This window comes from Lactuca virosa, chromosome 6 (genome assembly GCF_052849685.1).
Source record: "Lactuca virosa cultivar CGN04683 chromosome 6, Lactuca_virosa_CGN04683_v6, whole genome shotgun sequence".
Lineage (NCBI taxonomy): Eukaryota > Viridiplantae > Streptophyta > Magnoliopsida > Asterales > Asteraceae > Lactuca > Lactuca virosa.
Window position 1 is genome coordinate 177,540,777 of NC_136431.1, and position 13,014 is coordinate 177,553,790.

The window sequence follows — 13,014 nt, forward strand, 5'->3', positions numbered from 1 at the left end:
AGAACAGAAGTATTTAAAGGTTGAACACTGCAGTCAAACCTGGACAGTTATGTAATCATAGTTAGGATCAATATAACCTGATCAAGTATATTCATTCCAGATGTGACCGACATGTGTTTAGGAGTGATGTGGTGTTGCAACAGTCTTAAAACTTACCTAATGCTAGTCAAGAGATTTCTAGATCAGTACATAAGGATAAGATATTATGGGAGTATTTTATGATATTATAACACGACAACAAGTTTAAAACATATCAAGTACATTACATTAAAATACTATAGGAGTATTTTAGGCACTATATAAATAACTTATGTGATAACTTAAAAGACCCTTACGGATAGGTCTATAATTTTGGAGTGTATACTTCCAAGGTTTTATATAATTGAGATTTTATAGACTTAGAATGGGTGATCTATGCTTCACTACCTGTTCCTTGTTTGGTTGTGGTTTTGGAGTTGGATCACTTATTCGAAGGTCTATTTAATCTTAAATTATATACAGCTTGTATACATTGTCCAATTATAGGAGGACTCTGTAAGGATCACTCCATAATGTTTCACTTAATCTCATAGATTCTATAGACACTTCCATTCTTGCACGACAAACCCAGATAGATGTAACCACTTCCTCATAGCAGTCAACAGAAGAGTTAAGGAGGAACAAGAGCATGTTCATGAGAAGTTTCCAAAGAAGGATCAGTTGAAGTAACCAAAATGTCTTATGCGTCAGACTAATAAATAATAATCGTGTTTAACTTATTGAGCGAGTGGAGACACTGCTCACACTATGTGTTAGGATTATTTTCTTTACATGCAACTCGTAATAGTTATTCAAGTCACAGATATTCATTCGAGGATAACCTTGTCTTTCAGCTTTTGGCTTATAAACCACTGCTATAGACTTATTCCATCTCATCTTTGTATTCTTTTAACAAAGATGCCTCCTCGCAGATCAAACAGACGCACTACTCCGATAACTCCAACTCAACCGCCACTACCTCCTCCGTAGTTCGATCATGCTGCTCTCCAAACAACAATATCAGCCGCAGTGACAACTACTCTAGCTCACTTCGGCGAAAGTGGTACCTTCGTATCTGGTAGCGGTACCCACGTAACCAACCCCGGAGTTACTCACGAACACCCAAGGGAGTGTTCGTACAAGGACTTCATGAACTGCAAACCCAATTCCTTTAATGTAAATGGTGGAGTCATCGCTCTGATGCGATGGTTCGAGAAAACAGATTCGGTCTTCGCAATCTGTTCGTACCCAAAAGGGAACAAAGTGAAGTTTGCTCCCTGCACCTTCTCCGACAGGGCCCTGACATGGTGGAATAGCCATGTTAAGTCATTGACCCTACCAGTGGCTAACTAAATGGGTTGGGAGAACCTAAAATAGATGATGCTGGAAGAATACTGCCCGAGGGGTGAAGTTCAGAAGCTGGAACAAGAACTATGGGAGCTCACTATGGTCGGCTCAGACATAGTGGCCTACACTGACAGGTTCTGTCACCTAGCAGCACTATGCCCCGGGATGGTTACCCCGGAGAGCAAGAAGATAGAAAGATACATCTGGGGTTTATCTGCCCCGGTTCAAGGAGATGTACTGTCTTCTAATCCAGCCACGTTCGATAGTTCCAAACGCCTGGCTATGCGACTCATTGACCATGGAGTCTGCCATGGAGTAGTAGTCCTCGTTCCCTAGCCATCGAGGGGAGATGACTATAAACGGAAGTCGGGGAACAAGAGGAAGAAGAAGTGAACAACACAGGAAACCCCGCAGGAGCAACAAACGAGTACTATGTACGCCGCCACAACACCTGCTACTCCAGCACCTGCCAGTCGATATGTTGGAACCCTCCCGAAGTGTGGAAAGTGAAACTATCACCACACCGGAGTATGCCGAGAAATGCAGTGTCTGAACTGCCACAGAAAGGGACATACAGTCTGTTTCTGCAGGGCACCGGCTCAACCGATCTCCCAAGTCCCCGGTGTTGAAGAAAACCAAGCCTGCTATGGCTGTGGTGAGATTGGACACTACCAGAGGGACTACCCGATAACCAAGAACTCAGGAGCGGATGGACGGATTCTGGTGATCACTGCAGGAGAATCAACCCTGGAGTCGCCAGCGAGCAGCGGTACATTTTCAAAATAAAAGAATTACTTTAAAAATTAATTCATATTTATATAAGATTAAAACTTGGGGAAAACATTTAAAAGTAATTATAATAACTCACTTATCGGAACAAGTCACGGTATTCAAGAGAACTAAAAGATTCGTTTAGAGAAGTTATGATGGCTTAGTATGTACATCAGGGTTGTGCATAGCTAAGATTTTGCAGACTTAGAGTGAGTGATTCCACCTTAATTCTTGTTCCTTGTTTGGTTGTGGATTTGAGGCAGAGTTACTCAGTCAACTGTCTAATTCATCTTAATTATTCATAACTTGTATATTTCAGGCGATTGTAGTGGTACCAAGGAGGATCGTAGTATAAAGTATCGACACTAGTTATCAAAACACTTGCATTGTATGTACTCGCTCATCGCGGTACGATACGTAGAAGTGTTAACATCAAGGAGAAAACAGAAAGCATTAGAACGTTTACAAAGAGTACATTGTTGAGCACACTAGGGGTACATCATCGTATAACAGACATTTCTTTCAAATTGGCCAAACTTTTGTTCAGTAAAGAGTCCGTTTCTAGCATTCGTCATGAGTTGGCGGGGTCCTCACCATACTAAGTTCATATGTTTCTATCGCCTTGACTGTTAAATTCGCGAAACCTTCGTCATTTGTAACGCCAGTCCGACCCAAACTTCGGAATCGTCTACCTCATATCCTAAACCCCGAAGTACTCGTGCGAAGAGTACTTTGCCCTCCGAAGCCTTGCTGTCGTATGTTCAACAGACCTTCCCGAAATACCACTCGTTCAGCAGACCAAGTTCAATCACAGAGGCTAAGGACAAATACAGCCCACCTATCACTATTCAGTGTATACGCGAGGGTGGTATATGATTATGATTACACATATTTAGTATGTGTGCTTCCGCCCTATCTCCTGTTCCTTGTTTGGTTGTGGACCTGGGGCAGAGTCGCATATCCGACCATCTAACTAATCTTAATTATATACGACTTGTATACACGAGGTAATGATAGATGGACCGAGTATGAATCCTATCATGAACAGTAGAGCAAAGTTGCCTGGTCTACAAGTGGGTATTCTGCCAATCAGAGGAGCACAACCCCGGTAGTACTGCTAAGAAAGCTAATTTCGGGACGAAATTCCATCTAACGGGGGGATGATGTGACAACCCGAAAATTTTTGCCTTGTAAGTCCAGCCATTCGATTCAACCGTGTGTCAGACTCATTTCTATTGCCTTATAGCCTTGTTAAGGGTCATTCTAAGGAGTTTTAAGCCTAGTACACTTAAGTATTAAGTGTATGTATGAGTCAGCTTAAGTTCTTCAAGTTGCAATCAAACCGGAAACTCCATCACTTGGAGTTTACGGCCGTAAACTCTAGGCTGGCCGTAAACTCCTCCCTTATACACGATATCCCTTCATTTCTAGTCATTTATCACATTACCAAGTCCAGAAACTAAATTCTCTCTCAAGTATCATCGAGTTCTTCATCCTAGATCTTTAAAACGTAAGTGTTTCTTCCATCTATTTGTTGTTATCCTTCTTAATCTAGTACACCCCTCTTATTTCATCCATGAAAATCATCTTTTTGGGTAGATCTTCAAGATCTTCATCTTTCACTAAGAACACCAAGAACACACACTTGTTCTTGGTGGCCGTGAACTCCCCAAACCCTTCCAAAGGTGAGTATTCCTTTCATACACTTTCTATCTAGTAGAATCAGTAGTCTAAACCCCTGGAACAAACGATTTGAGGATGATCTCCAGGAGTTTACGGCCATGCAATCTCCCTTGGCCGTAAACCCCTTGGCCGTAAACCCCTTGGCTGTAAACCCCTTCGCCGTAAAACCCTTGGCCGTAAACCCCTTGACCGTAAACACCATAGACCGTAAACACATTGGCCGTGAACTTATACCTTTGGCCGTAAACTCCCTTTGATCAATCACATGTGATTGTAACACTTGGTCCAAGTGTTTCCTAGTCCCTTAGGGTGTTTCCTTGCATGTTAGTGCTTATAAACACTATATTCATGCCAATACATGCAATATATGTCATTTAGGACTCGTTTGTGTCTCGGGACTTCATTCGTGGAACTTCTCATCCTTACGCGCACATTCGTTTGAATCACCCACATAAGGTGCGTTCATGCCCCTATAATCAATCTTTTAAATTGTTTTAAATGCTTTTAAGGGGGGGGGGATACAAGTTGAACACAATGATAATTGTGTAAATGTTTGTTATAAACATCTTTCAAAGGATTGCTTATGTTTTTATAAGTGATTAAAACATTTCAAAAACACTTTTTAAGTTATGTTACTTTATAGTTTATAAAACTCCATTTTTAAAGTACAATCATAACTTAGTAGATAAATGAGTCTTTTCAGTAACAGTTCAAAGTAAAGATACTAGTAAACTATAATAGGTATAGTTTAGGAAATTCAGTTCATACTAGATACTAGAACATACTATAAAGAGAAACAGGGAGGTAGATGCAATACACGATAACATAGAGAACATACTATAAAGAGAAACAGGGAGGTAGATACAATACACGATAACAGAAAGAACATACTAAGATACTATAACCAGGATCTAATTATACCAATAATCACTAACACATTGTTCTAAACAAAAGGTGATAGTAAATTGGGTATACATGATCATATAACTTTAATGTGAATTTACACGACTTAGCAATATGTTTGCGGAAGTCGTGTTTGGTAACCAGAATCTCTTGCAGGGAGAGCGTCTAGTATAGGTACTATTCATCACATTATGACCTTAATAAAACAAACATCTTTTAAGGTAATCAGTACTTCAGGATGTCAATTTAAAAGACAACTCTGTACTTACATTTTCCCATTACTTTCATATTGTGACAGTTCCACTTGAAAGTTAATGCAAACTATTTTCGAGTTAAGATAGTTATAAACTAGGGAAAACTTACATCTTTTCAAGCGACAAACAGAACAGTCGGGTCTAGTACATTCAGTAGAAAGGGACCTATAATGCTAACTTTATGATTCCTTAGTTTATACATCAGGGATATATATTAAGCGGATCCGACAGGTAGTAGGATGTGTGCTTTTCGCTTCATTTCCTGTTCCTTATTTGGTTGTGGGCTTAAAGCAGATTCACCCAGCCTACTATCTATTCGATCTTAGCTATATATATGTTCCGTATACACCAAGTAATCATAAGGGGTACCAGGTATGGGTTAGGTCATAGGACACTAATTCAATGCACCGTTTTCTAGTACAAAACATACTTTTCAAATAAAACATTTGGTATACAAAACTAGAAACTTACAAGTAAAGGTTTAATCCATTTTATTAAACCAGTATAACTTAAAGGACCTCAGGTGGTTAATTCTATAATACCTTAGTTTATACATCAGGGTTATATATAATTAATATCCGATAGATAGTAGGATGTGTGCTTTCCGCCTCATTTCCTGTTCCTTGTTTGGTTGTGGGCTTAGGGCAGATTCACACAATTAAGTATATGTTCGATATTAGATTATATATAGCTTTTATAAACTAAGTGATTATAGAAGGAACTATTGTGGTTACCATTTTTACTAAAAGAAATAAGGGTTTTCTTAAAGAATCTTTTCATCGAATATAAAGGAACTATTACAGCTAACTCCGTGAGTACCAAGTGAATACACCAGGGTTAGATACAACGAAGATCTAACAAACAATGGGATGTGTGCCTTCCGCCTCATTTCATGTTCCTTGTTTTGGTTGTGGGCTTAGGGCAGATACACACAACCGATTGTTTGTTTACTCTGGGTTTTATATAACCTGTATCCATTGAGTACTCATAGAAAGGACTGTAGAGTCATTTTTACTTATCTTTCATCAAAGCAGGAAATATAGGATTTTCTGGAGGAACAGGCGAACTTTTCTAAACAGAACTTACAACTTACTACAACTTTCTTACAACTTACATTACATCACTAAAATCTTATGAACTCACTAGCTTAAATTCTGATCTACGCTTTCACAATAACTTGTATTCTCAGGTAACCAGTAGACAGGTACGCGCACTGGGATTTAGAAGATGGAGCAGTATAGCTTCATGTCTTGTTTTGTTATTTACTTTGTAGCCTATGTTATGTGAACCACATACTTTGTAAACACTTTATTTCTAATGAAATGGTTGTTTGTTACTTTGATTACTATGATGCATGTCTTGTGATACTAAACATGACGTCTTCCACCCCCGAACGTTTCCGCCGTTCCGGTTTTGGGGTGTGACAGTTTACGCCCAAAATCTTCAAATCTTCTACAAAATCCCCAAGAACATTCATATCCACATTCAAATCTTCAAACAAATCTTCAAATCTTCATAATTTTCAAGATCCAACCGTGAACCCAATTATCCAACCGTAAACCCCTATTTTGCAACCAAAACACTTAGCAACATTTCCAATTAATTCCAATTTAATTGTAAGTCCTTCTTATATAATTAAATTATTATTTAAATTAATATCCTATTAATTTAAATACTACGTCAGATATCATTATTTTTAGGATACGACTTCTGTCACATATTCTAACCCGAGGAGTAGTTGCGATCACTTCGAGTCCGGTCAAGCACACGCACTAGAGGTGAGTTCATACCCCTACATTTTCACTATTTTTCAATGTTTTTAAGGGGTAATACAAGTAAAACACAAGGAAATTTTGTGTTAATATTCAAAAGATTTCAACCAGTTTTGAAACAAGTCAATCTATTTCATCGGATTTAAATCATTTTAAAAGTGTTTCAACTACTTCAAGTGGTTTTACACTTTATCTTCCTAAAATACATACATATATATATATATATATATATATATATATATATATGATAATAAAACTTAAACCCTTTTGTAACATATCGAGCAAAAGGGTATCTTACCAAATTATCATATTGTGTTATACAAACTGTTAAATTCCAAGGTTTTTCATTGCATACAGAACAAACAAGTAAAGTACAATAGGTGTAGTTTAGGGAACATATACATAGTTTACCAAGTCAAAGAATACATACTTTTACAAGAACGAGATAACATTTGTACACTATTAATACAAGATATACATGCAGTTTTCGAGCATCAGATAACATTTGTACACTTTTAATACAAGGTGCTAAATACATTTTCAAACATAAGAAACATTTGTATTCTATACGGATCTAGTTAATACATGGTTGTGGGGCACTACTTCGTTTTACACATCTGGGCACGGTAACTAAGTCCTATAAATTATAACGAGAGTCTCCTGGAGGGAGAGCGTAAGTTTGTGTATAAATCTATACGGGAGTGGCAATCCCATGCCCTGACTGCTAGCTACAGTTTCTGGGGTAACAAATGTCATCTCATTCGGACGCCTGAAGAACGTCGTAGAGGCAAATCTGTCATTTTAGCATGGTTATATGGAACTCACAATAGTATCAACTAAGACGTTTAGTGTACGGGAAATACATAGCTTCAAAGGTTTTATTATAACTAATAAGACTAAAGTACATTATTTTACACACTACTGGTGGATTCCAAGTATTCATACAAAAGGGTTTAACATACATTTTTAAAGGGACCCATAATGCTAATCCTATTATCTCTTAGTTTATACTTTAGGGTTATATATGAGCAGTATACACTAAGAAATTATAGGGGGAAAACAGGTATGGGTCGGGTCACTAAACACACATACAACTAGGTCGCTATATACAAGTATAGTACACTATTTTCTAATACAAGACATACACAAATTTCTAATACAAGTACAGTACACTATTTACTAATACATGACATACACTAATTTCTAATACAAGTACAATATATTATTTTCTAATACAATACATACATTTATGAAAGAACGTATAACAGGGTACATGCATACAAAAAGGTCGAAATACAAACACGGTCATATTAGATTACTTTTCCTAGTACGAGTCAACGGAACTTACATAATATCAGAAAATATAGCATTTTCTGGAAGGATATACTTACATTTCGAAAAGGACCATTACAGTTAACTCTGTAAGTACTTAGTGAATGCGATAGGGTTATATACAATAAAGATCCAACATTTCATGTTCGTCGTTTGGTTGTGGGCTTAGGGCAGAATTACATAGTCGATTGTCTGTTCGATCCAAATTATATATAACTTGTGTACACTAAGTACTCGTATAAGGAACTATCATGGGACACATTTTTTACTTTACATCACATCAGAAAATATAAGAATTTCTGGAAGAACATACTAAGGTTTTCAAGGAACAAAGAACATACTTTCTCAAGACAAATGCTTATGAACTCACCAACTTTAATGTTGACACTCTTTCAAAAACCACTTGTATTCTCAGGGCACTTGTAGACAGGTACTTGCGCAGGTTGTAGAAGACGAAGGATAGTAGCTTGAAGTCTTTACTTTACTATTTACTTTTGGAGTCAGTCTTATATGATTCGAATACAATGTAAACATTTTAATATCAATACAATGGTTGTTGTTGTTTTGATTACTATTATTCAATTGTTGTGATACTATACATAACGTTCTCCGCCCCTGAACGTTTCCGCCGTTCCAGTTTGGGGGTGTGACAGATTGGTATCAGAGCATTGTTTATAGTGAACTTAGTATATCAACCTATAAAAGATATACAACTATAAATACAATGGGGCCGAAGTGCTCTGACTAAAAGTATATTTTTAAAATATAAGTATTCTTATATAAGTATACATACATGCATATACACATACTAGAACAAGTATCACAAGAAGAACAAAACAGAAGTATTTAGATGCTGGGCACTACAGTCAAACCTGGACAGTTAGTTAATCATGTCTGGGATAAATATAGCATAATCAACTATATTTATTTGAGATATGACCAACATGTGTTTGGGAGTGATGGTGGTGTTGCAACAAGCTTAAAACTTACCTAACTCTATATACAAAGGGTCTCTAGACCAAAACATAAAGTTAAAATACTATAGGAGTATTTTATGGTACTATAAGATAACAACAAGTCTGAAACCTTACCAAGTCCCTATACCAAGAAAAATTTAGAATCAACCATACAATTTAAATACTATAGGAGTATTTTAGGCACTATAACTCACTTATGTGAAAACTAAAAGACCCTTACTGACATGTCTATAATTGCGAAGTGTATGCTTCCAGGGTTATATATAATTGGGATCCTATAGAATTAGAATATGTGACCTTCGCTCTACTACCTGTTCCTTGTTTGGTTGTGGTTTTAGAGTAGGATCACTTATTCGAAGGTCTATTTGATCTCAGTTATATACAACTTGCATGCACTGCTTGGTTATAGGAGGACCCAGTTTGGATCCCCAAAAACTTTAGAAGAAATGTTTTAATTAATCTCATAAGAGTCCTTAGACATTCCCATTCTCACATGAACAACATAGATAGATACAGCCACTCCACTACCACAGTCCACAAAAGAGTCAAAGGGGAAACAAGAAAGAATTCATAAAGAGGATCCCGAGAGGGGATCAGACGAGGGGTAGAAAACTAGAGAAATCACTGAGGACCTTTACCCGATCAGGAGCAGGCATGAGAGACTCGCTCAAACGTTCGGAGTCAGAGTTTCCATCATGAAGTGATGGAGATCAGTGATAAAACTCAAAGCATGACCTAGCAAGGATTCAACACACCTATTGAGAACAAGAACACCATAGGAAGGTCCAGAGACAATAAATACCCACAGCTGAAACCAGGGCAATCATAAGTAGGACAGAGAACATATGAAACCACTCACGAGGCGTGTGAGATGGTAGAACACCCTATACATCACACTAATAATTAACCAACTAGTACAACCTGGTGAGTTAGTGATTACACTACTCACATTATATGTTAGGCTTACCGCCTCTTTCATAACAACTAGTAACAGTAAACCAGGTCACAAAACTTCACTAAGAAGGTGGTCATTATAAAAAATTCATAAGTCTATTATACATAGACCTCTGTTATGAATAGCTTTCAAAAGTCAGAACATGATACACTCGGAACTAAGATAACTTCGATTCAAATAACACTCGACTTATCACCGCCACTAAAGACTTACGCTCGTTTCATCTTCTAAACTGTATAATAAGAAGATACCTCCCCGTAGGCCCATCGGGTGCGATCATGCCAACACTAATCCATCGGATCCCATCAGAGCTCCTTGGTTAAGGGTGCTTGGGCAAAAGTAGTACCAGGATAAGTAAACTTAACACTCGTCCGATACCTATTCCTAACCACTACCATGAGTACATCATAGGATGTAGGTCGAAACATTGAGAATTGTATAACAAAACGAGACATTCATATGTATATATATATATATATATATATATATATATATATATATATATATATATATATATATATATATATATATAAAGGTAGAATACAACTAGAAACGACCATAGTTAAGTACAATCTCATTTCACATCATGCAACAGCATAATGTCTTCACATGGAAATAACCGGCCAACCGATGAAACCCTGATTCTACATATAGATTCCGCCACATTCCAAGCCGCCGTAACAGCTGCCGTGACAGCTGTCATGGCACAATTCAACGCTAGCAACCCAAACGAAAGTAGAAACAGTGTCGACCATTCAAACCGTAGTAACAATCAGGTAACCCAACGAGTGTCTACCCACGGAGATACCCCAACTCCCAACCCTAAGAACAAGAAGCGTAAGTTCTGGAACAAAAAGGAGCGTAAGTCATCTCAAAGACTTGCCAAGAGACAGCAACCTGTGGCAGCTGCTGCGACCACAACATCTGTTACCCCTATAGCCACAACATCTGCCACGACATATGTCACGACAACAACCACTCCAACACCTGTCAGGGAATATGTTGGAACACTCCCGAAGTGTGACAAGTATAACTACCATCACAAAGGAGTCCGTAGGGAGTTGTGTTGTAATAGGTACAATAAGAAGGGACACACTGCCCACTTCTGTAGGACTCCGACCCAACACATCATTACCACTACCAATGCTGATACAAGTCAAGTGTGCCATGCATGCGATGCAACGGGACATTTCAGGAGAGATTTTCCCACAAAGAGTAATGACGGAGGAGCAGGAGTAATTTAACAATCAGTCATGTCGAACAACGAGGAACACTCCTGGGATTTTTGGTACGTCTATAAACTATAATACTTACAACTTAAATTTTTACTAAGGCGGGTATCAATCAAAAATAAACAATTTGCCTCCTCGTCCGAACACATCACATCACTTATACGAAAGCTAAGTACCCTACAGGTAAGCTATGATGGCTTAGTGTAAACATTAGCGTCATATATAATTAAGATTACAGGCTTAGAGTGCGTGATTCTGCCTTATTTCATGCTCCTTGTCTGGTGTGGATTTAGAGCAGAATCACTCAATCGATTGTCTTCTCAGCCTTAATTATATATGACTTGTAGACACCAAGTTGTTATAGATGAACTGATAAGAATTGTAATATGAAGTATCATCACTGTCTATCAGAACACTCTTACTGCTAGTACTCGCTTAATACGATACGAATCATTCACAATGGTAATAACAAGGATAAAACTGAAAGCACTAGAGAGTATACACAGAAGGCACAAGCGCGTACACACGGAATGCACTATCGCACTAACAGAAGTTTCTTTCAAATCAACTTAACACACGTTTCACTAAGAAGTTCTGATGTCGTCATTCGACATGGTTTGGCTTGGTCCTCACCATACCAATTGCATGTGCTACGAAAAGACCCTTCGCCTTAACCAACCGACAAACGAAACCCCTGTCACTCATAACGACAAACTAGATACGAACCTCAGAATTGTCTCTCGCTTCAAACCTCCAAAGTACTCATGCGAAGAGTACCATACCTTCTGAAACACTTCGGGAGTATTCCCCGCAGACCATTCGGGATTACCACTTATGCAGCAGGTCAAGTTCAAGCACAGATGCTAGGGAAAAATACGGTTAGCCTATCACTGTTAAGTGTATGCGCGAGGGTGGTATATAATTAAGATCCTACGGACTTACGATGTGTGTTTCCACCCTATCTCCTGTTCTTGTTTGATTGTGGACTTGGGGTAGAGTCGCCCATCCGACCATCTTATAAATCTTAATTATATACGACTTGTATACACGAGGCGATGATGGGTGGGCCAGGTATGAGTCCTACCATGAACTTCATGAAAAATGCTGCCTAGAACTACGAGTGGATATCCTACTAGTTGGATAAACACAGATAAGTAAGTCAAACCTACACACTCTCTACCGATCAGAGAAACAGACCCAACAGTGAAGATCCGTTGGTACACCAAGCGAGGATCTAAATTCACTGAAGAACGCAAGTATTACATAGAACCGAAATACCCACCTCCTTTCCTAGTTCCGAGTAACCATTCAGGATTCAAATTTCGGGACGAAATTTCCTCTAACGGGGGGATGATGTCACAACTCCAAATTTTATACCTAGCATGGTTTAAACCCTAACCAAGTACTAGTGTAATCCACATTGCAACCTTGATTGCATGGTGTCCTCTATAACCTTAGGGCTTGTTTATAGAGCTAACAAAGAAGTGTAGAAAGAAATCTAAACTAAATTAGGAAGGTATAATCCAACTTTGGGCAAAAGATCAAGGTTTAAAACATAAATAACACACCATAGGTGTGTTCACGGCCAAGGCATTCTAGAAGAAGAAGGTTCACGGCCTAAAGTAATAAAGGGAAGGTGTTCAGGGATTGGAATTAAATAACTATGGTGTTCACGGTTAGGAAGTCAATTCAACAAAGTAGTTCATGGTCCAAAAGCATCTAGAAACTAGGTTCACAGTCCAAAGGATCTAACCAAGGAAGTGTTCACGG